This window comes from Sinocyclocheilus anshuiensis, unplaced genomic scaffold, assembly GCF_001515605.1.
Source record: "Sinocyclocheilus anshuiensis isolate Anshui unplaced genomic scaffold, SAMN03320099.WGS_v1.1 scaffold154, whole genome shotgun sequence".
Classification (NCBI taxonomy): domain Eukaryota; kingdom Metazoa; phylum Chordata; class Actinopteri; order Cypriniformes; family Cyprinidae; genus Sinocyclocheilus; species Sinocyclocheilus anshuiensis.
The window spans coordinates 2,154,855-2,160,171 of NW_015546101.1; the positions used below are offsets into that span (position 1 = coordinate 2,154,855).

The 5,317-nt window shown below is 37.3% G+C and overlaps 1 long non-coding RNA gene across 1 annotated transcript; it reads left to right on the forward strand.

The window, feature by feature from the left end:
• Window positions 1-1,891: 1,891 nt before the first annotated feature.
• On the forward strand, window positions 1,892-3,750 carry LOC107700394 (uncharacterized). Its single transcript, XR_001635539.1, has 3 exons — window positions 1,892-2,176; window positions 2,506-2,583; window positions 3,673-3,750. It is a non-coding gene; the product is annotated as an uncharacterized LOC107700394 (long non-coding RNA).
• The last annotated feature ends 1,567 nt before the right edge of the window (window positions 3,751-5,317 follow it).

Here is a 5,317-nt window from a genome sequence, read left to right on the forward strand (position 1 = left end):
GGCCCCCAAAAGCTAAGGACCCCCTAACATGCTTTTCATATACAAGATGCGCATTACGCGCGGACACACGAACGGTTGCGCTGTTTACGGTGTTTATTACCATGACAACCATCTGCGTGTCTAAGTTTAATGTTTCTTGTGTATCCTGCTTGTAGCAAATGAAAATATTATGCATCTGAAGCTGTGGCCAAAACTTGCATTTTGTTCACATATCTTTGTTTTATGCTTTTGAGAGTTGATCTAAATATTTGTGGACTGGAAACAAATGGAAAATTAACAGGCTTGTGTTGCAGTTCTATGGATGTTTTCAAAGTCCCTTTAAGACAAGTCATTTCACTCGGCGGCCATCTTTGAAATGCCTCTCGGGCATGCAAGTGCAGCTCCTATTAATAGGGAAACATCAAATTCTCCAAAACTGTTTGCCAATACAATTAAATTTCATATTTGAAATCACCAATGAAATCTGACAACAACTGTCTCATAAATGTTGTTTCTATTTTTCAGGCTAGACCAGCCAATGTGCATGCACAATCCTAAGTGTGCATCTCCAGAACGTTGATTGTTTCTATAGCAACCAGGACTTCTAACGGCAGCTGCAGTGATGCGATGACTTTACTGATTAGCAATTGGCTCTTTTATTCAGAAGGCGGGGCTTCGTTCAATAGAGCGGCCATATTGAGCATTGCATTTTTCCCCATTCAAAACTATACAAGTGACACATCTTGGGTATTCTATAGTCTTTGTTATACAGTAAATAAATTTTTTATTACTGGATTCCACGATTATGTTCACGTTTTCGGCATCGCGGAAATCATAGGGCCCAACTTCTGTCAAAGCCTTCTCTTGCTTTTCATTCTCTCTCTACTTGATTTTGGGTTAATAATGTGATTCTTCTTTTTTTTGTCCTGTCTATTAATTTATTCAAACATATATTAAAATGCATTTCATGCATAATGTGACATACAGCTCTTCTATGATGAGCATGCTTTAATTGTAATAGCCCTTTACTTAGAAAAAAAATATATCAGTTACTTTACTGGTTATAGTTATTAAAAAAAAAAACCTGTTGGTCACACCATATTGCCTTTAATTTGGAAAAAACGTCATGTGGTGAAACCAACATATAGGAACAAAACATCAAATGAAAGTCTTAAAATAATGGAAAAAAACAAAACTTTCAAAAACCTTTATATTTATATTTTTTTACATTTCCTGAAAATGAAAGTTTCAAAGTCACATGAATTCAACACCAATACAAAGAAAACATTACTAAAAAATTGGCACGTGTTTTAAATGAGATTCTTGCCTTTTTAAAAAGATCGGCCAACATGGCTGCTTATCCAAGGATGTAATTTCCTTTCATACGAAGGTACAAACACTATGGACCCTTCATTCCAGCGGTTTAAACTAATATTAGGAACAATGACACAGCATCCATATATATATCCTTGGATAAGTAGCCATGTTGGCCGATTTGCCCTAAAACTACAGTTGAACTTTGTGAAGGTTATATTAATCCCATCTGATTGACCAAGGCAAGAGCCATTAGAGTGCCCTCGGGCCTGTGATCTAACGCAGGCCCACGTAAAAACTGCGTCAGCAATGGCTTGTGAGCCACTGATTTTCTCATGTGGGGTGTCTGAATTAACTTGATCTCTCTCCTCAATCTCTGCCAAATATAATGTGGATGAAGCTATTTTGGTAACAATTAAGCCATGGTTTGACCAGAGCACTGCTTGGCACAGACACTCAGCTCATTAAGCCTTGCTTTTGATTAGGGGCTGGACTGGGGAGGATGGGGGTAATCATGACTCACCCATCATTAACATTTTAATCTTGTTTCAAAGAGAAGTCACATAAACTTCAACTTATATCCCCTCCTGTCCTGACATGCACATGCTCACATTCACACACAGCCCCCAGACAATGACCTCCCAGCTAGCCACTGATTATCAATAATGAATGTGAAACGGGGAAGAGGAGCGAGAAAGGCCTGAAGCAGGATTAGACACAGTTTTGCTTCCAAAGCTCCTTGCTGATTTGTCCTTCAAGGCGGCTTTGTGAATGGGTTGCTTTCATGAACGCCTCTCTCTTTCTGTTCTCTCATTCCCACGTTCAGCTACTCATCTCGGTCTTTTGAATGAGATGTCATGTCCTCTGTCGAGGTGAGAGAACGGTAAGGAGGGATAATTAGCATCCTTGTTACCTTATCTGGGAAATCCCCTTTTAAACAGAATGAGCATTAGCTTAACATTGATAACTTTTGAAACTTACACCGATTTCTTGTGAGCATGTGGTTGGTTAACTCTTATCACACATTAGAACATTTTAGTATTAGTAGCATGTTATTGTCACAAGAATAGATGAGGATCAACGAGCAGGTAATTTCACAGTGCAAGATTTATTGAAAGATAGTTCAGAGAAATCAATGATGCAAACAGGTGAGAAGATGGCAGATAGACTTGAAACACTTAACTTGGTGAATAACAGTTCTTTGTTTTGCAGGTACTGGATGGCAGGACTGGATCGGCTGCAGGTAGATGGGAACTGACAGACGGACTGAAGAGAGATAAGTATCCACCGGTAAGGAGTCGGGTAAGCAGTTCTAGACCAGACAATGGAGATGTGAAGAGTGACTTCTTAGGCCCTGTCCACACAAACACAGGTATTTTCAAAACTGCAGCTTTTTCTATGCAGTTTGGTTGCTCGTCCACACGCAAACGCAGTATCAGGTCACTGAAACCGAACCTGTTTGAAAACTCTTGCCAGGGTGAAGATTTTCAGAAACTCCAGTTGCAGTGTTGTCATGTAGCTGGTGAAACCGAAGATTTTGGCTTGTGACATCGGAGTGTGTGCCGGTAATAACCTTTTTTTCAGTCTTCTGATAGACCAACATGGCTTTACAGTTAGGGATATATCGCCACCCGTTGGCTTGGCATGCGCTTGACAGCACGTCATAGCATGTTTTTGCGTTTTCATGTGGACAAGGAAAAACTCAGTTTATAAAAATACCTGTGTACGTGTGGACTAGACCTTATATGAGAGTCTTGATAAGGTGATAATTCGTGGCAGGTGTGGTGATGGCTGACTGAGTGCAGGAGGGATGCTGGGAAATGTAGTTCTAGGATGACTGGGCTGGTGACTGAGGATTGTGATAGAAGATTGTGATAGTTATAAGTAAGCAATAATAAGGTACGAGAGGCCATGCTGTATTGTGAATAAGTCACAGCTGAAGGCCGTTGTTAGGCACGACGTGAAGTGGAGTGCCTGCAACCCCTTCAGCCATGACTTATTCACAATACAGCACGCCACAAGTATCTTATTGCTTTTATAAAACGGTTACACAATACAAATAGGCCTATTAAAAAAAAAAAAAAATGTATTATGTTACTTAAAAAAAAAAAAGGAAATTCATTAAATGCTGTCTTTCCTCTAAAAAATAGTTCCTGACAGTGACAGTAAATGGCAAGAGAATGTTCTGGTGTAACATGCCAGAGTATATGATCTGTTCTCATCCGCTGTGTCACATACTGTGTTACAGTATGACTACATGCTTTGCCTGGAAATTGGACCCAGCACTATGTGCCTGTTGAGCTATATAAATGTTCTATTGTACTTATTTATTTATTTATTTTTACTTATATATTTATTTGCACTTCTGCGTGCATCCAGTTAAAATACATTAGGACCGATGGAACTGTTTTGGACATGAAACTTTGTTCAACACATCTGGAAGCACAAAGAACGACATGAAGTTTAGTAACTTATGACAGAATTTTCTGTAACACTTCACAATAAGGTCCCATTAGTTAATGTTAGTTACTGCTATAACTAACAATGAGCAATACGTTTAATTATTTACAGTTTTTTCAATCTTATGTTATCATTAGGTAATAAAAATACATTAATTAGTCCATGTTAGCAGGTCCATTAAATAATATTAACAGATACAACTTTTGATTTTAATAATGTTTTAGTAAATGATAAAATTAAGATGAACTAACAATGACTAATACTTCTAAACCATTTGTTAAAGCTTAAGAAGTTAAAGTTCTGTTACAGAATTTTCTTTATCTTTGTTTGTAAGCCCTTAAAAATTACTATGAATAATTACATACAGTAACTTTTTTATATTACAAATATTTTGAGTTTAGATATTTATATGCTAATGGTCATGTAAAATGAAAAGTCTGTCTTGTACAGTAGGTGCTGTTTTGGATTTTTTTCCCCACCATTTTTTTTTTTTTTTTTAATTCAATAGTTCTGCTTTTTAGTACAAATACTATATGGTACACTCTAAAAAATGCTGGGTTGTTTCAACCCAACTTTGGGTCAAATATGGACTAACCCAACTTTTGGGTTAAAAATTTAATGTAAAAATTTTACCCAATGGTTGGGTTAGTCCATATTTGACCCAACGTTGGGTTGAAACAACCCAGCATTTTTTAGAGTGTACATAGTCTTACAATTAATCTCCATTAGGTTTTAATGACTATTGGTTTCTGAAAGCTTTCTGATGAAAGCACTTTGATCATAATTAGATGATGAAGACCATATACTGTATCATGGAAGTACAGTATTTTGACTATTTTCTTCTTCTTCTTCGCAGTATTGTGCATTGTGTCACAATAGATGTTTGATTCAGTGTGTGCCAGAACAACTGGGTTAAGGACGTTGAAAGGAATTTGACTTGACTCTTTAAAACAACAAAAATCTCTTTAATTCCAGCAACTGATTGTAGATCAAAAAATAATAAAGTGACAACCATGTGTGGAATGGCATGTTTCGGTTTTTATAATTAATGTTAGAAACGTTCACTGTAATTTCACACATCTGCAGCACATTCTTCCAATAGCTGTTGGAAGCATCTGTGTGGCTTTTGGCCAACAAGACAACTGGCAATGCTCACAATGATGATTTCTCACTGTGAAAGATGATTCCCTCCATGGCAACATCCTATTCACATCACTCTTGTTCAGTGTTTTTCTCATAGTTAACTCATGAGCGCCTCACATTTGAAATGTTACATGCTTTGCTCTTGGAGTGATTGACAACTATTCTCGATGAGAGAAAGGACATTGTTGAACATCTGCTTATCTTTGAATTGATGGAGGCTGAAGTCATGAACATCAAACACTTTGAGGTTCACAGAAATCTCTTGTCTGTGAAAAGCTTAATCCACTGTGGAGACATCTAAAATTTGTTTGTTTTTAAATGAAACGCACACCTGCCAACTCATTGAATTGAACACCTTGACTCAAAATAGAGCTGATTACCTTGTTCAAAAATGTTTTCAACAAAGGCAGTGCACAATAGA